Source organism: Ambystoma mexicanum, chromosome 3p (genome assembly GCF_040938575.1).
Source record: "Ambystoma mexicanum isolate Mex_15411 chromosome 3p, UKY_AmexF1_1, whole genome shotgun sequence".
NCBI lineage: Eukaryota > Metazoa > Chordata > Amphibia > Caudata > Ambystomatidae > Ambystoma > Ambystoma mexicanum.
The window spans coordinates 73,052,210-73,078,767 of record NC_090925.1 but is presented as its reverse complement, the minus strand read 5'-3'; positions in this window follow the sequence as shown (position 1 = coordinate 73,078,767).

Here is a 26,558-nt window from a genome sequence, read left to right as displayed (position 1 = left end):
GGGGCAAGGCTTGGGAGAGATAAGGTGTCTGAGGGCGGAAGGTGTGTCAGCCGTGTCAGACGTGTGCGTAGCTGGGTGATAATTGCTGCTTCAAAGGGCAGAATGTGGTGTAGTATAAGGAGCGCCCTGAAGAGCATGGTGGATGTGCACCTAGGGGGGAGATGCGTCACAGCAATAGGCAAGTTCGATTATGCTAAGGCAGTGCAAAGTCAACAATAGGCAGGTTCGATTTAGCTAGGGCAGTGCAAGATCAACAGTGGGCGGGTTCACTTTGGCTGAGGCAGGGCAAGATCAACAGTAGGCAAGTTCGATTTTAGCTAGGGCAATACTCAATCAACAGTAGGCAAGTTTACTTTTGGCTAAGGCAATACACAATCAACAGGGTAAAACAAATGCTAGTAGAAGCAAATGCCTCAAGTGTAGTGGGTGGCACCTAAGTTTGAGATTGTAACAGGTGACTACAGTACAGTTGGGCAGCACATAGGTACAGGTGACTCAAAAAGCATTGGGCGCAATAGACACAAAGCAAAGGGCATCATCTAGATTTAAAGTGAGCAGTTGACTAAAATGCCGAGGGGCAGCCCATAGGTACAGGTGACTCAAAAAGCATTGGGCGCAATTGACTCAAATGCGATAGGCAGCGCCTAAGTAAAGTAACAGTTGGTTAAAATGCAGTGGGGCAACACATGAAACAGTTGACTCAGCTATGTGGGAAACAGATAGGTACTAATGGCCATCTGGATTCAAGATTTACAGGGAAGGCTGAGGTGCCGGGAGGCAAATAGTCTTTGCTAGTGTAAGTGGGGCCTTTGGTGATGGTAAATGTTCTCTGTAGCAGGAGGTCTTTCTTTAGTCTTGCAGACAGTCTAAGGTGTGTATTAGTGCATTGCAAGGTGTACAATGGAGGAGATTAGAGCATAGTTGTGGATTGCTTACCAGATCTGCTTGGAAGGTTTCAGCAGGGGGGCCAACCGCCTCTGGCAGTCTCTGGACAGGCTCAGGACTGAGCCGGCGTGTGCCTTGCCGGCGCGTGGTTGGTGCAAAATAATGCACGATGGGCCAATCCAATCGCGGGATGGTGTCGGAGGGGGTCGTTAGGTTGTAGTGCACATAGGTGTGCAGGGGGCGGCCATCTTAAGAGGTGGGTAGCCTTGTGGAGGGTAATGGAGGCACAGGCCAACTGGGAACAGGATGGCAAAATGGAAAGAAATGCAGTTGCAAGATGCAGATACTTTCCGCAAGGAATTATTATATTCCAATTAATAGTAGGCAGCGTCGGGATCTCGGAGTTGCAGGCAGCCGTGGATGATGGGAAGGGGTAGAGGAGGGGCGGCACCGGCACAACCGGAGCAAACAGGGGCCTTAGCTGGGCCGCCGGCGTATCCGCCTGCCGGCGGAAGTTTTCAGCTTCAAATACAGGTAGTTGCCTAGCAGCAAGGCAGCAGCCTTGCTTTGGTGCCGCGCTGCGCCCGGCATCAAGGGGTCAGGCAAGGCAGGTCAGGCACGGCTTTCCGTGCTTGATTTCTGTTAAAATGTTACAGTTTCGGGGTAGCTGGAGGCCATCTAGTGTGGTACAGCTTCTTCCAGTGCAGTGCTCTTCTCCGCACTGTTGGGCCTCATGATGCTTTGCAGCTGCACAAGGGGCAGGCAGGGCCGCATGTGGGACCATGTGTCGGCAAACGGCATCGGTGAGTAGGGGCTCCGTGTGGCTGCTGGGACACTAAGGGGGCTCCTGGACTCCAAATAATTGTTAAAGAGTTAATGCTACTACTTTTAGGGGTCATGATTCTATATCAGGTTTAGATAATAGACCCAAGGGAAAACCATTCATGGCGTGGAAATCTTCCCTTAAAAATGCATCCTATAAACAGAGTGGATTAAATAATTGAAAAACACATAAGAGAATTATGGACTTCAAGTCACACAATGTTCTTAGTACTGAGACAAGGAAGAGGAATCCAGAGTTGCTAAACACTAGTGACTGGTCTAGTTGTTATAATGACAGACACCTGAGCAGTACCTTTTAAACATTTAAAGGCCTTTCAGGTTGGGCCAACGGGAAACAGTGGAAGCAGTGGGAGCAGTGGAAGCAGTAGGAGGAAGTAGAAGTGGGAGGCGCCGCTGTACTCAAAGAGGGACTCTGTGGAGAAAAACATGGCAGTGGTTGGGTTCCTGGGGGATGCAGACGACGCCCAACGGGTTGCGGTATTAAGGCCAGCTGCCCGAAGGAGGGAAGCAATCCATGTCCTGCATCTCACCCCAGTGTGAGGTTTTCACTGGAGTGCGTTGGGAGTGGTGAAAGCTCCATTGACAGACTGTACGAGCAGCGAAAGGCTGACCGGAGCTGTCAAACGTCAGGGTAGTCCTGATGAGTGGAGAAGCAGACGCAGCAAGCCAGAAGGAGACAAAAGGAAAGACTGGTGAGTTTGCCCGATACAGGAGACCCCAGGGTGCTCCCAAGTTGACTGCTTTGTCAGAATGTACCTTCTGAATACCCAACTGTTAAACTGAAGATGCAACTCTCTATTAAAAGAGGTCGAATAGGCGAATATTGTAACCTGCATAGTCAAAGTCAAAAGGAGGCAATAATAAAGCAAAGGGGATACAACTTGCCTAAAGAGGGATCTCTAACAAGGGGACATTATAACCTGCATTGCCAAAGCCTAAGAAAACTGAGAATAAAATCAAGGCAAATTGAATGTAGATAGCTGGTCCGGGAAAGTTGTAAACTACATTGCCAGCAGCCAATAGGTTGTGTAGAAAGAAATCAGAATTTGGATGAGAAAGGCCCTCATTGTAGAAAGGATCAAGGGGGAGAGAAGTGTAACCTGCGTTGCCTATGGCTACCCGGTCATTGTGAGAAGCATTGTCCTCTTGTACAGTATACTTGCGAAAGATGTTATAAACCAATTGTGTTGCAAGTCAAAGGACTTACCCAAAAGCCATTATGGCAAATCAGCTTCTACCATTTATTTCCTATGTGCAAATGCCTTAACCTTAAAAATTGTCAAAGATATGGCAATAAACTCACGGGACGAAAGTGATCATCTTCCCCTATGCCTGCTGTTGGAAACTATTGCTAATTGTAATTCAAAATCTAGCAAAGCTTTAAATGGGGAAAACATAACTAATGCTTGAGTCAATAGAATCCGTTGGAATGATGTCACGATCGAAAAGGCCATCATAGTGACATGAAAGCTGATCACTAACTTCAATGATAGATTTGTAACCACATTGAACGGCGATAGGGAAACAATCCTCTCCCCATTCTCTAAGATGGCTCTTAAGATCAAGGAATCTGTAACGGATCAGGCCACTTATAAAAGCATTGGTAAATGAACAAACAGGTAAATAGATACACGGATGACTCATGATCCCGAAATTGCAAGAGGAAAACGAGAACTGAGGAAAATTATACATAACATACTTTATCATCACATTTGCCATTTTTCACCTAGCAAAGTTAGGCATTATATCAAGAGTGCAAAACAGAAATACTGCAAAAGGATCAGTGAATACCGGGCAAGTGTGAACCTAGAAAAATGGAAATAAATAGCCCTGTTAGCAATTCAAAAGGATACCATACGGTTCCGGTCGGTCCTGCGAGATTCCTCCCCTCTCTGACTGCTTCCCATTGCTGTCACAGAGCCAGATTGGAAAATCCATATTGAAAAGACGTTGGGGCTTGACGAGTTTAAAGGTGATACTCTACCTCTCCCAGATGTTTAATGAATGGAAAAACCGAGATCAATATTGTTGTGATCTACCTAGCTCCAACAGTCACCATGAAATAGACATTTCTCTACTTCTTGCTCCACTCATTAAACCGAATACTAAATGTATTATCCTTGGAGACCTGAATCTAGGCTCCAATGACGACCAAGACCACAAAGCTGAAGCCCTACATTCCGTGCTCAAAGACATGAATTTCACCCAACTGGTGAAAGCTCCGACGCATATCAAGGGCAGAACACTTGATTGGATCCTCTCACTCAATACCAGATTATCTGTTGACTCAATAACTCCCCTCGGCTGGACGACCACCACTGCATAGAATTCAGTCTCTTGAGTGATGAACCTAGCCCTCCCAAAACCAAAGTATTGGACTCCTATGAAGCTAGAAACTCCTGTAAGCTCACTGTAGAGAACTTTGACCCCATTCTTGACAAAACACTATAAACCAATCTAGTCACCAGCAAGGACCCTATCCCCCTCACTGACTACTACCACAAATGCCTCACCCTTACTATTGACGAAGTAGCGCCAATAACAACCAAAACGTGTCGTGCTGACAAAAAGACGCATTTCTGGTACAATGAAGAATTTGTTTTGCTAAGAAGAACTAAAAGCTCCCTTGAACATGCCCACAATAAACATCCTACTGCTGACTCTGCCAATGCTTTCAAGGATGCCAACAAAATCTATTAGACAGCTATTATCACCAACAAAGCCAATGCCTACAACACTCGCATCAGCAACGCCTCATCAGACTCTAAAGAACTCTTCTCTATCCTTAGACCTCTAATCCCGCCCGAGTCACGTCCCTGGTCAAATCCAGTAAAGAATGGTGCACCACTGTTCAAGATGCCTTAGCTGCTAAAATTGCTCTGCCACAAAACAAAATAACTACCAAAAGACTTGTTTTAGCAGATAAAAATACTCCAATCACTAACCCCCGCACCACCCCCAACGGAAATACAAATGCACTATTCTACTTTGCCCCGGTTACCCAAGAACTAGTTCTTGATACCATCTCCAAGTTAAAAGCCTCCAACTGCAAAGGTGAGAACGTCCCAGCTAAAATAATCAAACCATGTGCTTCCACCCTTACCCCCACTATCACTAATTTTGTCAATGCCTCCTTCAACATTAACACAGTCTCAGCCAGCATCAAAAAAGCCTGGGTCACCCCACTTCTAAAAAAAAACAACATTGGACCCCACAGTGCTCACCAATTATCGCCCAATAACAACGGTCCCATTTTTACTTAAAAATATAGATAAAATAGCATACACACAAATCCAAACTCACCTCGAACAAAACCAGCTCCTTGGAACCAGACAATCGGGTTTCAGGCCAAACCATAGCACTGAAACAGCCCTTCTGGACCTTAAAATCCAGATGGACACTATCAGAGATTCTGGGAAACTCTGCATACTTTTGCTGTTAGAGCTATCCGCAGCATTTGACCTCGTGGATCACGATAAATTGTGTAGCTCACTAGCCAATGATTTCAACTTCTCTAAAGATGCCACTATGTGGGTAAAATCCTCCCTAGCCGAACGCACCTCTAGAGTCTCCATAAGTATAGAAGCTGCTGATCCTATCCCAGTCCCCATCGGGATACCCCAATGATCATGCCTCTCTCCAACTCTCTATAATGCCTACACAAAGCTACTCTTCTCAGCATTAGACGATATGGTGTCATCTACACAAATTTTGCAGATGACACCCAGATCGTCATACCCCTCTCAGGTAACCATAAACAGGACACACTGACCATAAATAACATATACGCCATCATCCAAAATTGGATAGTGAATAGTCTCTGTCTCAATGATGAGAAGACATAACTCATCGTGGGATCCCAATCTAAAATAGCCGGCCTCCATGCAGGCTACGCTTCTATCAATATTGACGGCACATTGATCCCTGAACTAAAGCAAGTAAAAACTTTAGGCGTATACCTAGACGCCAACCTCACAATGACCAAACACATTAGCACCCTCTCATCATCCACTGCGTATGCTTCTAAACTAATCTCACTAAGTAGACAATTTCCTCACCCTGGCTAGGGCTCTGGTTTTATCCAAATTGGATTACTACAATGTATTACTACTAGGCACCTCCAACACCACTCTCAGCAAACTGCAACTTATGCAAAACAAAGTTATATGAGCAGCATTAGGAATAAAATAATTCGATCACATCTCTAAGATTAGGAAGGATGCTCACTTCACTGGTTACCAATCAAAGCCAGAATTATCTTTAAAAAACTTTGCATCACGCACAAATGCCTCGCCAAAAAAGCCCCTGTTTACCTTAACAACGCTATACAGAAAAAAAGAATCCACCAGATCACTCAGAACCAACAACAATCAACTCATAGTGATCCCTTGTTACAAAAATACTAGAGCTGGGGGCAGTAGCGTCCACGTCCTTGCCCCTAGACACTGGAACTCCCTCCACGTCAACATCAAAAAAGAGACATCCTCCACAGTCTTTAAAAAACTGCTAAAAACCTGGTTATTTAACCAATATTAGCAAAATGTCCTTCTGCTGAATATGTTAATATTGCTCATGAGCATAATGTATGATCCATGCTTGTAAACAATCTATGTATTCTTTTCTACCTACAAATGTATTCCAATGCCAAAGCTGTCTGTAACCACGCTGTGATACCCCAGGGTCTGGGCGTGTAACAAATGAAAAAAATAAAAATAAAATAATAATAAATGTTGAATGGCAATGTCAGACATCAAGTAATTAGATTGCCAATATCATCAGGCACCATAATAAATCGCGGGCTGCAGGGCCGGATGGCATTTGCAACGCCCTAGCCAAGGCAGAACCAGAGAAATGGCCCAAATGTCTCTTTCAGATATTTTCTCACATGGGTAAAACCGGAATGACTCCCCCGTCTTACAAGAGAGTCATATGCTCCCAGTGCATAAAAAGGGCTCCTGGAATTTACCGGCAAATTACTGTCTCCTTGCTATGTTGGATGTGCCCTCAAAAATACTCACAAAGGTGCTGTTGTTGGAACTAAATGACTGGATCAGTGCTAATAAGATTTTACCACCAAATCAGATGAGATTCATAAAGAAATCTAATACCACCCACAACCTGTTAATATTGGTAACCTCAATAGAGTATGCATGGACTAGGCAGAACCTAAAAGTATATGCTCCTTAATTGACTTTTCCGCCGCTTTTGATACAGTGATTAGAGGAAGATTTTGGAGGAAATTGTTGTTCTGGAATATTCCCTTGGGCCTCCTTAAAATGTTGCTGTTACTTCAGAGTGACCTCAGTTAGGATAAGGTTGGATGCTATGGGCTGATTATCAGCTGCACTACTAACTAGTCGCGGAGTTGAGCAGGGATGTTTAGTCGCTGCTACTCTCTTCAATCTTTATCTTTCTGACTTGGGATTCAAGTTTAATAGTCCTTTACTTTGTCCAGTAAAACTAGGTCGCCATTCCATGAGTTGGCCAGCATATGCAGACGACCTGGTTTTACTGGACCACACTCCCCGTGGTCTGCAAAGCTTGATAAACGCGATAGGCAAATTTGCCGACACAAACGTGCTACTCAAACATTGAAAAAAGCGAAACCATTAATTTTGCCCTGACAGCCAGGAAGAAGTGTAATCCTATTTGCTCTTTAAATGGTCTGGAATTGGAAAATGTTGCCTGCTTCAAGTATCTAGGTATATTTGTTCAATACAACCTAAAATGGGACACTCACTGGTTAGAGACCAAAGTAAGGTGAAACAAAGCTACAAGAGCGATTAAAGAATTTATAGGCAAACAAAGTGGAATGTCTATTGAAACAATACTGCTGTTGTACCATACTAAAGTGCACTCCATCATGTTTTAGGGAGTCGAAATATGGGGTGGCAAGTTAGGGAGTCTACTCAGGCGATATGAGGAGATCGCCTTGAGGCGACTCTTGAGTTTGCCACCGTCACTCCCAGTTGAATACATGTACTTGGAATTTGAAATTGCTGTAATAGTCTTAGATGCAACTGTGAAGACCATCACATTTTGCGACAGACTGTTGAAATCTGACCCTGAAAGTATGATAGGTAGCTTTGTAGATGCTTTCTGCTTAATTGACAATTTCTACAAAATGGGCACCTTGAGAAATATGTTGACCATATGGTTAAAATGGCAATAAGGCTGTTGTGGCTATTCCTCTAATGCCGTAGTGTATGTGATTAAGTCATGTTTGAAAGCTAAAATGTTAGAACTTAGTAAAGAACAGAATTGTGTTAACCTATTATCTGGAAATCATAGTTCGGATTTTTGTGGATATATTTCTCACCCGGAAAATAAACCATCTTACATAATGGCATACCCCAAAAGTGCAATTGTTAAACATTACTTAAGACTCAAGTTTAATATAAGTGTGGCCCTGATGACCCAAGGTGTCCAGTTGGGTATAGCACGCCGTGATCGGTAGTGTAGGCTATGTGGAACAAACAAATAGGAAACTATTGAATATTTCGTATTATGGTGTGAAAGCCTGGGGAGCTTTCGAGCTAGTTACTTGAAAGCCTATAACAATAATACTATTTTGGAAGTAGAAGACCCATTTGGGCCTTCTTTTAAAATGGCTGTGATACTAATCTGATATTTTATCTGGTTTTATTTTATTGGAAGATGGTGGAAATCATTAACATTTTAATCTGACAATATGTTTTACTATCTGAATTAAAGTTTTTTTAGAGGTTTTATTATCTTAAGTGTTTCGTACAATTTATTAAAAGTTGTAACCTCTTGTGATTAAATGTAATCTCTTCTGTATCAAACTAATTGTGATAAAGTACAGAAATTGTTGTAATTATTGTTATGTGCATATGTTTGTGTTGTATGTTTGTTGTATGTTTGTATATACAAAGCCTGTGTGGTTGATGGTATATTAATTAATTAAATAAATAAATACAAATAAATGAACAAAAGCCATTGTTGTTTCAACTTTCCCCACTGAGGTTTTTTTTTTTTTATTAATCGGCTAGATTTGAGTCAGCATTAATTAAAGCTGTTTCCAAAAGCTGTCGCCAGGCTTTGAGAAGGCCCGGTCGCCCACATCCAGGAGGGTGTTCGAATATTTTGTATGCCAGTGAGTCAGTGGAGTCAGCTTTGTCTTGCGCAGTACCATCAAGGATTTCCACAACTGCGCAGTGGGTTTAGTGAAAGTTCATATCGAAGAGACACCATTGAAATATAAAATGGTAGGTGTAATACCCGATGCCAATATAGAGCTTCGAGCTTCTGGCAGAAATGGGCATCGGTATTCCAGCCCGATTCGGACCCAAAGGTAATAGACCTTTTGTACATAAAAAGTTAGTACTGGTTCAAGCGAAAGTTTTCCATATTGCTTGTTGATTTTTGAAGCTTGGATACTAAATTGGATCATTCGGTTTGCAAGGTCCGACTTCCAATGGTGTTCATTGATAGAAGTGTTGAAAATGATACCAAGATAACGGATGGAAGTTACCAAACTCAAAGAGATCCTTTTGATCTTGCACAGAAAAGCCTTTTGGTTTTTGGTACCGCCTACACCAATGCTCATGATCTTGTTTTTTTCAGTATTTAGTACTAGCTCATTCTTGTTGAGATACTCGTGCAGGCTTGTTAAAAGCCGTTGTAGACCAATCTGCGTAAGATCTAATAAAACGAGATCGTCAGAGTAAGTTATGCAACGGATTTCGATGTTATTTATCTTTGGTGGAAAACATCGGACGGATTCTAAATGGGTCGGGAGATCAGAGATAAACAGTTTAAAGAGTTCAGCTGCCAGGGGACATCCCTGTTTTAGCCCTTTATCAGTTGATATTTTTCTCGATAAGTTTCCCTGGTTGTTTAAACGAATCCGGATGGAGGTGTTAGAATGCAATGCTTTAATTGGTTGAGCAAATTTTGCGGGCAGTTCCAATTTGACAATTTCTGCCATAACTTTGCGCGATTGACACTGTCAAAAGCGCCCCGAAGGTCAATAAAGGGCAGGTGAAGTTTTCCTTTTGCTTTTATGGTTTCCAGTTTCAGTATGTTTAGGATCAGTAGATTGACTTCAACACCAACTCCTTTGGTGAAGCCAGTTTGGCGAACGTCATAGATCTCTTCACTCATAGACCACTGTTCAAGTCGTTGTCGTAAGAAGGAGGCGAACATCTTGCCTATCGTGTCCAACAGGGCAATCGTGCGATAGTTGTTAGGATCTGCCCAATTGCCTTTCTTGTGTATGGGCACGATGATAGCTTCACGTCAAGAATCCGGAACGGTTTTTGAGGAAGACAGAGAGCAGAACAAAGCTTCTTTGAAAGCTGACCATTGCACCGCATTTTCTTTTAACATAACATTGGATATCATATCCGGACCCGCAGCGTGCAGGTTTTTCAAGGCACGTATTGCAGTTCTGATATCATCTTGAGAGATTTGCAGGTCCCATGAAATCGCGGTGTCAGGTAAGTCAGTCGCTGGTTCACTCAAAGAAGACCTAAGAATATTCACAAAATGAATCTCCCATGTGGTCGCTGCAATTTCGTTTGACAATGTAGGTAAATTGCGCGAGTTTCCTGCGTTCAAGATTGCCCAAATTTAACGAGAGTTCTTTGTGAGTAACCGTTTCATCATTAGGTCTGCTTTGTCTTGTTCAATGATCGTTTTTTGAGATTTTAACCAGTTCCTGTACGTTTGGCGTCATGCTCTAATTGCTCTTTCAATTTTGAAGTCATATAAGCCTGTGGGGGAAGACTTTTTCAATGCTCTTATGTCTCGATGCATCATCCTTTATGCAGTTGTTATTAATGGAGATGAAAGGTGTCTATGAGAAATACCCATGAACCTGTCAGATGTTTTGACACTGATGAAGTTGGCCAAAAGTGGTGCATAGTCTATCGACTGTACCTCGTTTTGTGTAAAGAGTTGTTGACGTAAAAGCTAAATTTGAGAATTGTTCATCCGAAGTCGGTTGCCGCCTGCGTTCACTGATAAGGGGAGGTCGTATTTCTTGACACGTTGTGGCCATTCCAATAGGCAAGAAACATAGCAGGTTGTGGTTGCTGTTTGTCATCCCGCATACCTCTAGCTTCAGGCCTTGAACAAAAAAGGTCTGAGATACACAAAAATAGTCATTGATTTAACTCGATTTTGAGTTCGACCAGGTTGCACACGGTGGTTGGTCACCTTTCACGTTGCCATTGACCATTTGGCAATTTTGATTTTGTAGGGCCGAGGTCCACATCTGACCTCTGATGTTCACCTCTTCAATCGATAACGGAGAAAAGAGCTGGGATGCACGGTCGAGTTTAAACCAAGTGCAGTTTAGATCACCACAGCATATGATTGAAGTGTTCGAGTAGGATGTTATAAACTCTTCCATACAACATGTAATGGAATTTAGGAAGACCTTGGTACTGATTTTTTCGGGATTCCAGTATCCATTTATAATGAGCAGATGTTTTCTTGTGGATATGTTGTCATCGCCAGTCCGCATCAGGACCACTTGAACATAGGGATTTGGACAGCGAGACACAATTGACCACTGGGGATTGATTTTTATTAGTGTCAGCAGGCCCGATGACGGACGCCCTTGTGCACTTTTAATAGCTGGATTCATTAAGGTGACATAGCCATCTTTTGAAGGAGCTTCGCTTAGCCAAGTTTCATGGAGACATATGGCAAAAACATTTTCCAATGAGACATCAAACCTGTTCAATAAATGAATAAATCCTCTTGTGTTCCATGATAGAAATTCGCATGACTGGTCACAAACGACTTGTGATGGCTACTTGAAATTGACCATGTTCTTCCGAGTGTCATGCATGTGGGAGGGGCGCCTTTGGGAGTCAGTGTTAATTTGGCCGTGATCAGCTGGAGCTTTCATGGCTTTACGTAACTCACAGCGTCTGTCAAGTTGAATGTCTTTCAACTCAGGGCTCGAACCCAAGGTTCTCGTGCTTGAACAGGTATTGGTTGGTTCAAGAGTGAGATCGAATCCAAATACGAGCAGTTCTTCTGCGGCCTTCAGGATTGTTTTGCGTACTGATGCGGATTCGATATAAAGTAGTACTTGATCACAACATTTCTCCATCGCGTATTCGACTATTTTGATGTCGTCCGACGTAATGGTGCGAAGAGAAGGAATGCAACCGAAAAGTTTCAACATATTTCTGCAGTTTAGGTTTAGATCTTCATCCTCCAACTGTAGATTCTGTAGCCGCAGTTTGCTATATGTTAAACCGGGCCTTGCGGCTTGGGAGGCACGGGAAGTGTAATAGATTATGTTGTTTTTCTGTACACTAGTTTGTTTTGGGTTCAGGCTTGAGGTCGCTGATGATTTGTACGTCAGCAATTTTCTCTGACTCACCGCTTGCTTACTGCCGTGTTCGACCAGTTTTGTCATTTTTGGTTGATGTTGGATTTCGATTGCAGCACTATTAGTCTCTTGTTCACAGCCTGTGTCTAACTTGGGTTGATCATCAGAGTAAGTTGATAAGTTACAAAGGTTGGTGACAGATGCAGTTGACCCTGCAATGGACTCATCGACTTCGGAGTCAATTCTTTGATGTTTGTTTGAGGGTACAGTCAGTCGACGTCGTTCGAGGGACGTAGAAGCTTCACAGTCGATTGATGTTGGGGCCAGGGTGGTCGGTGTTCCTTTCCTACAGAACAGCCCGGTTTTGGTCAATGGCCCCATGTTTCTGATAAATTTTCTTTGTTCCGTTGGTCTTTGTACACTTTTTGAAGCTGGGATTTCATTAATTGATGGTGGCTTCAGGAGAGATTTTGTCTTTGCAGTTGTTTTGGAAGCAAAAAACATTGAGTGGCATGATTGATTTAGCAGCACCTTCAAAGATCCCAAAAGACACCGGTTGAGTGTCTAAACTATTCAACGTGTTATTGCACGAAGACTGTGATTTAGACAAACTAGACTGCACAGGAGTCTCGTCAGATGGATTGTTCTCTTTCGTGATACAATTGTCAGAGTAGCTTTGCTGAGACTCAAGAGTTTTTTGAATAGTGACCTGATGTGCGGCAACCTTTGGGAGTATTCCATTGGTTGTGTCGTCTGGGTGAGTTGTTTTGTTTTCGGTGTTTGGTGTACCCTTTGGCTTCGCATTATTTGTGTTCAAGCCGGAGGCATGCAGATTATGTTTGGGTTTCGTCATTCCTCTGGAATCGGGAGATGTTACATCGTAAGCCAGTGGCATTGGCACTTTTTGAAGCGTCCCAGCGGATGAGTGTCACATCCATTTGACAGCCCCAAGCAGACCATCTGTCAAGGTGTCATTTTGACAGTGATGTCGCGTTCCTAGGTCACTCAACCTTTCTTGCCAGCGAGTGGTTTGATCTGCTTCACGTAGGAGTTGGTTCTGCAGAAACAGATTCACGGTTTCAAAGTTTTCCATTTTTTCTTTTAGGTTGGAAATAAGTGACGGCTGGTCTTTTACGGCATCTAGAAGTGATTCATACATCTTCAGAAAAGGTAACAGCGCAGTTGTTGATGCTGCAAGGACGTTGTTGTATATTTGCATAGCAGCTGCTGAGGAGAGGCTGGGGTTTTCGTTGGTAGCCTGCTGTCCGTTTCACAATGAGAATCAGCTATTGCTGATGTATTTGTAAACGGCATGGCACAAGAGGCACTCGTTAGATTTGAGTGCGTGCATCAAAGTCCTGCTGGACATGGGGTATTTGAGGATGCCTTGCTGTTTCGCAGTGTTTTAAATTTCTGACAAATGTCAGGCTGTGAGGCATTGTCAAGTATACATTCGGCTGGTGCCACAAAATTAATGATTGTCAATTCAGATGTAGACACACGCTCGGCATTTAGATTCAAGACGCCATTGAGCCGTGCATCAGAACTCTGATGGCCGTGAAGCGTGTTATTAATTAAGGCATGTTCGGGTGAGCGAGGTCTGTTTCTACTTGACTGCCTCCCCGGACCATTCCCACCAGTCATGTGAGAAGAGAGGTGTGCCAATGTCTCATCTACTGTCGTTGTATTGTTTACATTCTCATTGGGCTTTTTAAGCTTTGTGAATTCAGTACTGGGACATAGATTGTGACAGTTAGATGCCAATTTTTCCTTGCGTCCAGACTCAATGTCGATAGTAATAGCTGTTTTTGGCAAAAGATCCCTCAGGGCTATAGTTGTTTGTTCAGTAGGAGGAGTTATATTAGAATTAAATGTGATTGCGTCCTCATCTTGAGAAGCCTCCATTAGCTCTGCATCGGTACATGCAAAGGGGGAAAGGGGGGAAAAAACACATCAGCAGTTTCGGGAATGGAAGTTTGTTTCTCTCTCTCACTCTCGCTTGACGTGGGTAGCGTGAGAAGAGGAGCAGGGGGTCGGAGTGGAACAAGTGATGAGTCGTTTAAGGTAAGAGGTGTGAAGTGTTGCTGTTTGTTCGCAAGTCCCACTTCATGAGCAACCTCGGTTGGAGTAGTTGAGGTAATGTCAAGAGAGGGCACCTCGCATATATGCGTGGCAGCACTGTACGACTCAGTTTCATTCTCCAGATTAACCGCTGAGTTGCATGGCTGATGGGGGAGTCGGAGACGCCTCGCTGCAAGGACCTTTAGTAGCCACGGATTCAATTACAGCGGCGTCTTCTGCCGGCACGGAGTAGTCCGTGGGCATGACAGAGGCAGGCTTGAGTAAAAGGACGGGCAGAGGGGCAGAAATGTCAAGAGTTGTTTGCATTGCTTGCTTAGAGACACGTGCCTTTGAAGTTTTGGTAACTGTGGCTGTGTCGGATTTCAGGGCAGTCCAAGGGTTCTGCATTGGTCGTTGTTGGAGCGTTCTTTTCCGTGTCGCAGGACCCTCATGGCTGGTGTTTGCAGTCATTGCAGGCCCTGTCGGACTGGGGCAGACTGGGACTCTGCTCCTTGACTCCACGCAGTGCTCCACATGAAATTGGAGTTTTTAAACTCCTTGTCGATAGAAACAAAAACAGGACTTTATAGTCGTGCAGCTCCTCTTGGGTCAACAGAAACAGGGAGACTGGGGCAGACTGGGACTCTGCTCCTTGACTCCGCGCCGCGCTCCGCGCGAAATTGGAGTTTTTAAACTCCTTGTTGATAGAAACAAAAACAGGACTTGATAGTCGTGCAGCTCCTCTCGGGTCAACAGAAACAGGGAGACTGGGGCAGACTGGGACTCTGCTCCTTGACTGACTGAGGTTTTTAGTGTGGAAAGATTGGAACAAACCTCACCACAGGGTACAAGTTGCAGTAGTAGGAGTTTTATCTTGGCAGGCAAGTACACCAGGAAAGGGACAAGTAGTGGCTAGCCCTGGCAGGTGAGTGACCAGGAAGAAGATGATTTGAAGTAATGCAAATGTGGTGGAAAGGAATTGGTAATTAAATGACTTTGTGTTGATGAACTTTGTATTCCCATCCTGACAAAAGCATATCTTAAGACAGAGTGGCTTTTGATGAACTGTTGTGTGTAATAATTCTGACAAAAGTGTTGTTTCAGTGAAGAGAACATTTACATTGATTGTGGCTTAACATATCAAGAGAGACCATTTTTGGTTTACCAAACAGAAGATTGTGAAAGCTTTAACAATTGTCTCACAAGTAAGGAACCCTTTTGAGCTGAGTTAATCACTGGGCCAAGTGAAAGACATATTGGAACTGTGCATTTTACCTGGAGTGGAAGTTTGCTAGTGAAAAGAACTTTCCTGAAATAGAACTTCGCTTTGAACCATCCTGAATTGATCCAGGGGAAGAGGATCCAACCCTGGCCACAATGTTTTCTGTTCAGAACATTTGGGTTTGAATTTATATATTACTAACATATGTACCCAACTTTGCCCGGGAAATCCATTTTCAGATTTGTTTTCATATTCCACAGAAAAGGATGAACAAATATTGTTTGCCACAAAGGAAAAACGTGATACATGTTAATTTCACCAATTAATGTAACACCAGATTTTCATTTCTCACATGAATATCATATTTGTATGCTTACTCTAATTATTTGCAGTGTTGTTAGCAGTGGTCACCATTTTCAATGCTAAACACACACTGCGAATAATCAGAGTAAGCATACAAATATGATATTCATATTATGACATACTAGGGGTCCCAATGAGAAGGATCTACGACTTACTGGCATTAAGGCAGGGATCTTTGGACCAATCCTGAATTGCAGATAGATGGTCAGGAATGAGCGACAGAGGAGAGGAGGCTGAGGTGAGCCTGATGGAAAGCTGAGTATCATCCACATAACACTGAAAGTTAAAGGAAAAAGTGGAGATCAGATGGGCCAAGTACAGGTTGAAAAACCAGGATGAGAGGATAGAGCCCTGGGGAACACCACAGGTAGAGAGAGACGTGGCAAAGAGAAAATTACCAAGTTGGACCTGGGAGGGTCGGCCCAAGAGGAAGGAGGTCAGCCACGCCAGGGCCTGATCCATGATGCCCAGCTTCTCAAAGGGCCTCATTACGAGTAGGGCGGTAAAAACGGGGTCATTACCAGCATGGCGGAACGAGCGGGTCCGTGCTCGTATGACGCCGCTAATAGCAGCCCGATAGTGCCATCACGGGACCCGCGATACCGCCACCGCCTAGGAAGAACCCCTAAATACCGGCCTAGTAATACCAACATGATAATACCGGGCTCGTAATACCGGACCCGGAATTATGTCATTGTGTCGGAATGGAAAAAATGGGCTGGCGGCCATCTTTAAAATCACAATCCATTGCAATCCTCCCAAACCACCAGTTGTTTCCTGGAGAGAGATCTCTGTGCCAATACATCCATAATGGCCAATGCAACCCGAAGACCACCCCCCGGTTGCGGAAACAGTGCTTTTCCGACACTGAATTAAATATGCTAGCGGACACCCTTGCTGCACATGCAGACCTCATCAAATCCCAGAACCTGAAGCATGAGGTGCAGCAGCAGAAGAAGGACATACAGCAGGAGGTAGCCCACCAGGTGTCTGCTGTAGGAACCACCCCACGTAGTGTCAAGGACTGCCGGAAGAGGTGGGATGACCTCCGCTTGAGTGTCCGTAACATCATGGCAAACAACAGGAGGGAGGCCATGGCCACAGGCGTGGGTCCCCACTCTCCTGCCAAAATTACCCCCTGGGAGGAGACCGCAAGCAGCTTCATTAATCCAGAGTCCATCGAGGCATTTTGGGAGATGGAGATGGGTGCGGCATTATCAACAGAAGGAGGTGAGTGACCCTGCAGATCCCTGTAGGGGAAACCATGACGTAGCACAAGTGATGTGGAAGAGAGTCTAGGCAAGGCAATGCATGACCCAACACCCATATGAACACATCCAAGTCCAGATGGTGGCACAAAACCTGCCAGACAGAAATGCATGCTGAGTGCCAATCCCATAACCAACACACAGCCAACAAATATGGACCGTGCCCATGTTTTGCATCACACAAAACCCATATAAATGCATGCATCCTGCCATGCAACAAATGCCAAAATGCCCCCACAGACTACCCTGTGTGACACACCTGTAAGACGTGAATGCATGATTAAATGACTAATGAACAGCATCATAGTATGCTTCTGGCATGTAACACCATCACTGATGCCCTGCATTTCTTCTACACACACAGGCACCGACGGAGAAGATGCCAGCCAAGACACCACCGCAAGGGCATCCACGTCCCGCACACAGAAAGGGCTACTGCCACCACCACCTCCGGGGAAGCCAAACAGGCCACAACTACAGCCAGTGTGCCTGACACAGCCGCCACACAGCTGACAACAACCACAGCCAGTGTTCCTGACACAGCCACCACACAGCTGACAGCAACCACAGCTAACGTGGCTGACACACTCGAGACCCAGCAGCCCACACCCACACAAGTGGAAGGGGAGTCCCTGATAGCACTGGCCACAACTGAATAAGACTTGGAGGAGAATGTGGACCAGGAGGGAGTTGCGGAAGTGACATGTTCACCCACCCCAAGCCCTGTGTCCACCCTCCCACCCCAAACTATGCACTCACCCACCTACAGCAGTGCTGATCCCTGCCTGCATGACTCAGACCTGAGCCCCTCCCTGGAGGACAGCACTGAAAATGCAGGCCCCGTTAGAGCACCCCCCACCACTCCTGCTCCCACAACACCCTCGAGTCATGGCTGGTGAGGTTGGAGGCCCGACAGGAGGCGATGTTGGAGCTCCTGCGGCAATTCATAGTGGATGGGGAGGACACCAGGCGGGGAATAGCCACTGCCATAGCGGGGACCACTGCCGCTATTACAGCTAACACAGCCGCTGTGAATGCATTGGCAGTGCTGATGAGGGACTGTCTGGGTGCAATAGCACAGGTATTATTATCATCTATCCTGCTCCACATGCAGCGGCCATGCCTTGCAGCAGGCGTGGAACCTGCCACCGACTCCTCATCAGCCACCACATCTGCTTCCTCAGTCCCCACCAGCCCTGTGCGTCAGACCAGAAGGAGTGCAAGGCACACCAAAATGCTGCCCCCGGACAGCAAAAAGTCCTGCAAGTATTGTGGGTGGATAATGGGAGTGGGACACATGGTTGGGGTTGATTGGGAGCATTTGGGTGAGAATATTGGGGGTTTGGGAGTTAACTGGGGGGGTTTGGGAGTTAACTGAGGGGGTTTGTAGTTTACTGGGGGGTTTGGGAGTTCACTGGGGTTTAGGGGGCATTGTCACATTTTTGCTGTTTGAACTAATACACCCGTGTGTGACGGTGTTCAGTGCCCAACTCACAATATTCCCTGTGTGCATGTCCACATGGACCCAGTGTGTCACTGACACATGTCTATCATAGTCCCTGTGGTTCAGAAGTATTTGTGAATCAGTGATTGGCGTACTGCATCGCCATCCCGTGCATCACATACTGGCAAGGGTGCTACTTCACCTCCGTCTCCATCCTCATCATCCTCACCCGGTGCATGCATGTCAATGTCAGGTGGCAGTGGTACATTTCTCTGGACGCACATGTTGGGCAGCATGACACAGGCCATGGTGATCTTTGCCACCTTCTCAGGCCTATAAAGGCGTGCCCCACAGACTTGCTTAGGCATCGGGAACGTGCCTTCAACAGGCCAAAGGTCTGCTCAATCACAACACAGGTACGGGTGTGAACACGATTGTACTCCTCTTCATGGCTGTTCTGCAGGTTCCGCACAGGGGTAAGTAGCCACAACCTCAAGGGATATCCTCCATCACCTGCAAACAAATACAAATAGTTGTGTGTCACTCTGAGCTGCCACCTTCAGGAAGCACAGTCAATGGCCGCAGCTATTTGGTGTGGACATGCACATGTCCCTGTACGTATGCAAGAATGTTACCTAGATGCATACTATACTGCTATGAGGTGTGGTAGTCTGGATGGTGTTCAATAGATGATGCAGGGTGAAATAATGCATGCTGAGGCGGATGTACTGTGGTTGTACGACAATGTTAAGCCTCCCATTTATGCTGTGTATTCTACACTGTGCATGGTCACACTAGCCACATTGGCACAGTTGCAATCCTGTTCAGTCATGCATTGCTTGACATGCCCATGGTGGCCTGGTTGTGCCTCTTACTTGTTGTCATCGATATGCATAATTGGTAAAATCTTTGCCAGTGATGTGTCATGTGGTTTTGGGAGGTTCAGGTCAGGAGTGTCTAGCTCTGCATGCATTCTCCAATCACCGTCAATTGCCATGCAGGTGGAGTATGCACCCCCCTTTCCCACCCAGGTGGAGTATGCATCCCCCCTTTTCCCACCCAGGTGGAGTATGCACCCCCCCTTTCCCACCAGGTGGAGTATGCATCCCCCTGTCATGATGCCTACCTCCGGGCATCCGGACCAAGCCCATCAGCCCCGGGAGCAGGCATCCAAGTACTTACTAAAAGCCCAGCAGCCCCTGCTTGGGGCTGTCTGGGTACAGTCCTGGCGCCATTGGCGCCAGGCTCATAGAGGAAATTAGTCCTGGCGCCATAGGCGCCAGGCTCATGTACGTTACTTACCTCGTGCAGACCATGCTGCAATGAAGTCAAGCCAACGTGAGACCTGAATGGGACTACTTTACTTCAGGGACTATTTTTTTACTTGGGTGTGGTTCTGGGGGAACTTCTTACCTGGGACTACTTTGCAGGCTATTTAAACCACGCCCGAACAGCAGCACATGCTTTGCATTATTCTGCATCCAGCAATGTAACGCTCACCGTGCCTGCAAGTCAGCATCCAGCCTTCTGCCACGCCCGCCTCAAATCCGGAGCTCCTAGAAAAAGGGAAAAGAAGGTGGAAAGGTTAGATCACGGACATTATATTAATTCCTTACCTGATTCCGGATCCAGCACGTCTCCGAGCCTGGAAAGCACATTATTTCTGCATGTGTCGCATCGCCAGCGCAGCGCCGCGGCATACCAGTCCTCACAGCATCTTTCGATTCGGCGCTGCCTTCATCATTTTCTTCGCCGAACTCAGCACCTGGGGAACAAAAGAAATAACAAGGTGAGCCGAGAGAGCCAACAAATACAATCTTTTTTATCACCATAGACTTACCTGATTTACCACCGGAGGCATTATCCTTTAACACGCCACATCTTCTTATGCCTCACCTGTAAAAAGAGAGAGAAAACAACAAGTTGAAAACTTGCAACTTTTACCAGACAGTGTTGGGTAATACAGACTCTTACCTGAACGCCATCAGCTGCCTCAAGGCAATATTCCCTTGGACCCAGCTGCAATTCAAAAAAGGAATGGAACAAGAGTGAATATGGGAAATATTGAACTCTTTGAACTTTATACTTACGGGTCCTCGCCAAGAACCTTGGAGTCAATATTCCTCCGGAACTCTTCCAACACCTTCAAACCAGTGAAGTAACTGGTATCTACGCACCCCTGCATTCCACGCAGGATGGAGAGATCATCATTCAAAAACATAAGGTGAGATTACTGAAAGGGGATATCGGAGGTGACTAGTGGGGAGAACAGTGGGGTGCCATCACTAAAATCCACGGGTGGCTAAATCCCTTTCTCCACTTGCAGGAGAATACTTCTACGGGTCAAGCAGACGAGATTAGGTGGGCCAGTCTGGTCTGTCATCTCTGCACTACGCATCACGTTGGTGGAGACCGCAGCTGTCCGGGTCCGATCGACACCCCTGTGGGAGCCAGGTGAGCATAACACCCCCCCTTTCCCACCCAGGTGGGGCATGCATCCCCCCTTTACCACCCAGGTGGAGTATGCATCCCTACACATCAGTACCCCAAAACACTGCCATGGGCCAGTTGGGCAACTCACCAAGCAGCCAGGCACGTGGTCCAGCATGTCGCTCCATGTGACGGGGTAGCGTGGAGTTGCGCAGCACCATGGCATCATGTGTTGATCCGGGAAATCGGGCACAGCTATGTGTGATGATCTTGCTGGAGTCACATACCATTTGCACATTGATGGAGTGGTATTGCTTGCGATTGCGGTACACCGCCTCTATGGCATGGGGGACTACCAATTCCACATGGGTGCAGTCCAGGGCACCAACACAATTGGGCATGCCTGCCAGTGCATGGTGTCGGCTATCTCCTGGGCAGTCCGTGGTAGGGATATGTGGGTGCAGACGTGCTTCAGGAGGACATACAGCACTTGGTTCAGCATTCGTGAAAATAGTGGTTGTGAAATGCCATGCAACTGCCCCACTGTGTGTTGATAGGTGCCTGTGGCCAGGAAGTGGAGCACAGACACCACCTTTAGTAGTGGGGGGATGGCAGTGCGTATTTCTATGAGGCTGGCAATGCCGTTGTGTATCATGTCCACTATGGTGGTGATGGTGTCTTGGTCCAACCGGTACAGGGTGTGGATCTGCTCAGAGGTTAGGTTGAATGGCCTGAGTCTGATGCAAAGGATTGGTGGCTGCCTATGAGGCACTGCTGGATGCGCAGGTGGTAATTGCCTGCCCTGTCTCACCCTCCTTCTCCTCCTGCATCTCCTCTGTGCTGCCTGTTGTTGCAGCTGTAGTTGTTGTTGGAGTTGCTGTTGTTGCTGTAGTTGTAGCAGTATAGGAATGTCCTCTAGCGCCATGATTGCAACAGCTAGTGGTAGCATTTTGGTGTAGGAAGGGGTGTGGTGTGTGGGTATACTCATTTTATACTGGCCCAGCCCCATTGACTCCACTTGTGGTGATTGTGTGCACCTGTTGCAGTTGGCTTGATTGCTGATTGCTGTTTGCGGGTGGTCCGCGATGCCTGTATGGCCGGCATTGTGCAGCCCCTGATTACCGCCTTCGGGATGCCGGTATTTGCATGTCCGCGTGGGTTGTGATGTCTCCCTATTACCGGCATGCCGGTATTTGCTCCCCAAAGGGGCGTGTGTACGACCCATGCCAGTATGAGGGGGCACAGTACGGGCATTGTCGGTATTGGCGGGTTGTCGGGTCGGAATCCCCTGGACCCGTTAATGATGCTGCTATTACCATTCCGCCTTCCTTTTTTCATTACCTCCATTCTCGTAATGAGGCCCAAAGTCTCAGTCGATTGATCAGGATGGCAAGGTTGACCATGTTGAAAGCAGAGAAAAGGTCAAGGAGGATGAGGACATAAGGAATGCTGGAATCAAGATTAGAGAGCAGATCTTCATGGGTGTTCAGGAAAGCAGTTTCCATGCCTCTGGCAGCTCTGCAGCCGGACTGATGGTCATGAAAACAACCAACAGATTCAGTGTGGAGAGTAAGCAGGGAGATGGCCAGCTTTTCCAAGAGTTTGCCCAGGAATGGGGTGATACTGATTGGGCGATAGTTTTCCAGGCAAGTTGGATAGGCAGAAGGCTTCTTCAGCAGGGGGTGCACAAGGGAGTGCTTAAGGGGTGAGGGGAAGTTCTAGTGATGAAAGAGTGATTACAGAAATCGGGCCAGGCTGGAGCGAGGGTGTCAATATAGTCCTTGGTGGTTCTGGAGGAGCAGGGGAGCACCTGTTTGGATGAAACTTTCATAGATCAGACTTGTCTAGAAACCTTGTCAGGTGTTGTCAGACAGAAACAGTAGGAAGGAGAAGGAGAGCGGGCCAAAGGGGGGCTGAGATAGGAAGAGGAAGAGAAGATAGAGGACAGGATGTCCTGAGTTTTAGCGGAGAAGTGAACAATTAATATGAATAAATACCACATGCACTAAGTTGGCACTCTCTCTCTCTCCCATTCTTTCTGACACACACACAAAACCTGCATTGCTGCTCAAAGTAGACCACAAGCATAGAATATACTTAAATGTCATGAAAAATAGGTGACAGGACCCACCTACGTAGGAAATACCCCAAAATCAGACACTTCCACCCATGCCCTCTGAGCATAGTCTGCACAAACCCTATAATAGTGCAACAATATACACCTGGACAAGCTAATGGTTTTACTAGGCCATACCAACAGCCAGGGCACACTATCTAATTGCTAATTAATTGCCACTACCCGTATCCAGAAACCCCCCTGGCCAGCCCATGGGCCAGGACGGGTCTTGGATCGGGTCCCTAATAAACTCAGGCATCCTTTGCTGAAGCCCTCTTGGGGCTAGTCCTGGCGCCCTTGGCGCCAGGCTCATGCTTCATAAGGACTTGTGTTTGTGGGAACTACTTTATCTCCAGTGTCAGCCAACATGGAGGCATCCCCATAGCTTATTTCTCTTGGAACCAAGCTATGCGGTATAGTGTTTTGGGTGTGGTAGCCTAGGAACTACTTTACCTGAACTACTTTTCTGAAGCTATTTAAACCACACCCGACTTGAATGACACGCTTTGCGTTACTTTGCAATCCTGCAACGTGACGCTCATCATGTTCTGCTGTACCTGCGAACCTAGGAAGAACAGCATCTGAGAGACAAAATGACATCGTTAATAACAGCAGCTTACCTGAAATTCCATCGCTAGCTGCTCTCAGCTCTTGCTAACAGCATCCAAGGATCAGCGCGTCTCCCGGACCGACGGATCTGCAAAATAGGGAGAAACAAGACATTAGACATTTTACAATCGTGCCAGAAGCTTACCTCACGAGTCGCCCATCGACCAGCATCACCTTGGGATTTCTTACATCGGGTGAGCACTGCAATCTACGGGAAAGAAAAGGCAACAGGTTAGCAAAGGCAAGGCATCATAGCGCAGTGCATAGCGCCTACTTATTGCATGAAGGCGCTCTCAATGCACCATCTTTACCGGCGAGTCCCAATTCAGCCAATGCTTAACAGTAGACTTCCTTGCACCTAAGGAAGAGAAAATACATTATTTAAACCAAAGAAAGGCATACAAGCATAACAGTAATAAGACCTACCTAAAAAACTCAAAACAGGCTGGCATCAGTGAAGTAACTAGATCGCACTTGCCCACAAAGGACAACGCGCCCCTGCCAAGAAGGCAGGATGGAGAGCACACCAAAACCCATAACAAGGTTAGGAGAGGTCCGGAGGGGTTGCGGGCATACAGGGTGTTGGGAGGCTCTTACCCCAGTTGCCCAGTCTTGAACATTGCCCATCTGTATTCTAGGCAGAACTTCCCCGCTGACCACACCTGGAAGCCGCTGATAAGGATACCAGAGTCCCCACAGCTGGTTGGCGTCCTTGTGGATACCAGGTGAGCGTAACATTAATATAACATAATATGACCTAAGAAAAGGCATAATGGAGGAGAAAAGCTTTTGATACCTCAATTATAGATGTCTGTCAAAAGCGTGGGCAATGGTTCAGCGATAATGATAATGGAAATGTATAGCATCACCAAGATATTTCAAACAGAACATCCCACTGGCAAAGGTCACAACTAGAAGTAGAAAAATCTCCATAATCATAGGCAATTCTATATCATGAAACGACAAGTGGAGGATAAGTGGTTTGTTGTGGGAGCCTTTCTTTGCTTCTCATACCTGGCGGAGGTGCTTACTGCTGGCATGAAGCTTGCTTCGGTATAAAACTTAGAACGCTTTGTGGAGCGCTACACGGAGGACAAGTGGAGAGAAGTGGTCTGTTGTGGGAGCCTTTCTTTGCTTTTCACACCTGGAGGAGGTGCTTATTGCTGGCAGAAACCTTGCTTTGGCATAAAACACTGAATGCTGTGCAGAGCGTGGAGGACAGGTGGAGAGAGGAGGTCTGTTGTGGGAGCCTTTCTTTGCTACACAACTGGAGGAGGTGCTTACTCATGGCTAGAACCTTGCTTTGGCATAAAATGCTGAACGATGCATGGAGTGCGGCACAGAGGAAAAGTGGGGAGAAGTGGTCATCTTTTGTGGTCCGTTAAGGACCGGAAGGGGCCTCGCTTTCCCTCTTTCTGCCTTGGATGCTAATCTATTCCCACTGAATGCACTGCAAGCTAAGACTGCAGTTGACACTTGATTTCTGTTCAAACTGCTGAGTGTGATTTCATTGCTAACTGCAAATTAAGACCAGAGCTTGAGCAGTAACTGGTAAAATTTCTGGGAAAATTATTAACAAATCTAAAGCATACTATCTAAGGAAGGCAAAACCATACCAAAAAGCGGCAAATCGCAAAGGGCCTGATGTTAGTGACTTGGGGAACCATGACGCTTCGAGTGCGGATGTGGGGAGGGCGTAAGGCGGAAACTTGCCACGACCCTATCCTACTTCACAGGGTATATTTACTGCCTTTTTTTTGTATGTGGTGGGAAGCTCTAGTAAGAGTGCTGACTTGGACTTTCAATCAGAGGTGTTCCCACCACCTGAGAGCTTAAAGGGAATGTTTTCTCGGAAATGTTATTGTCCCAATTGATCGGGCATGTATTTTTAAGTATACTGTAATCGATCTAAAAAAAAAATCCTATGCATGTTACCTTAGTTTTCCTCACATTTACATATGCAAAGAAAATGGGTCGGGTGCCGCCATCTTGTGCTAATCTTGATACATTGCTCCTAAGTTCAAGTGCCCATGTGGCAAGAATATAGATTGCACGCCCTCAAACTGACATCACTAGATGCTTACGCCCCTTTTCAAAACGCCAATGCACGTCTTATGTCAATGTACTCTGTGAGCAATCTATTGACATGTCTCCATGGAAATGCCAAGATGCCTCGGTCCTCGAAAAGTGTAAACAAACCTTATCTGATCATACAACATTGGAGTTTCTTTTTCCTTCGTGTCCTTGCATTTCATTTCGAGCCTCTGTGACTTGTCTCTGCACTGTTCAGCTATCTTCGAAACTGTACATGTACACTTGTACATGTGAGAATGCGAAATGTCATAGTTTGTGCCTATTGTTTATGTCTTGGCACTATCGTTTTTTGTAACATGGCAGTGTGTTCTCTTCTCCTTCTTTGACAGTAGCTCTTGGATACTAAAAACACATTCTTGTTTTTCTGACTTTTGATTTTGTACGTATTCAATGATCAGGAACTATGGCAACAATACAGCAATTCCAGTACCAGCCGGAATATTCAAAAGAGGAATTCATTGAAAGAGAAAGAAGCAGAAACAATGAGGATTTGGGTTTGAGAGTCGTGATGATCAATCACCGCAGCCTGAACCCAGTCGCATGGAAGACGTTTCCATCTGGTGTACCTGTGATTGTTGCAAGGTTATGGCAACCGACATGGAGAACTGCTGGATACTTGGCCTACGCAGCCAAAGAAGACACACCGACGCTATGCGTTATCGAGCTGCATGACTTCAGGGCAGCCTGCCTCAAAGATCTGTGTTGCGGATGATGATGGTCCTTATGCACGAATTTCTAGCAACAGTTTTCCCTTGTAATCCAAGTAATGAGTAAGTTTGCTCTGTTTGACAACAGTAATCTAGTAGTAGCACCAAAGACCTTAAGCGCACTCCCACAGAACCCTTGAAAGAGGTACATAAGGGGAGTAAGATAGCCCTCAAGAGGAAGACCTCTGACAAATCCCGGGG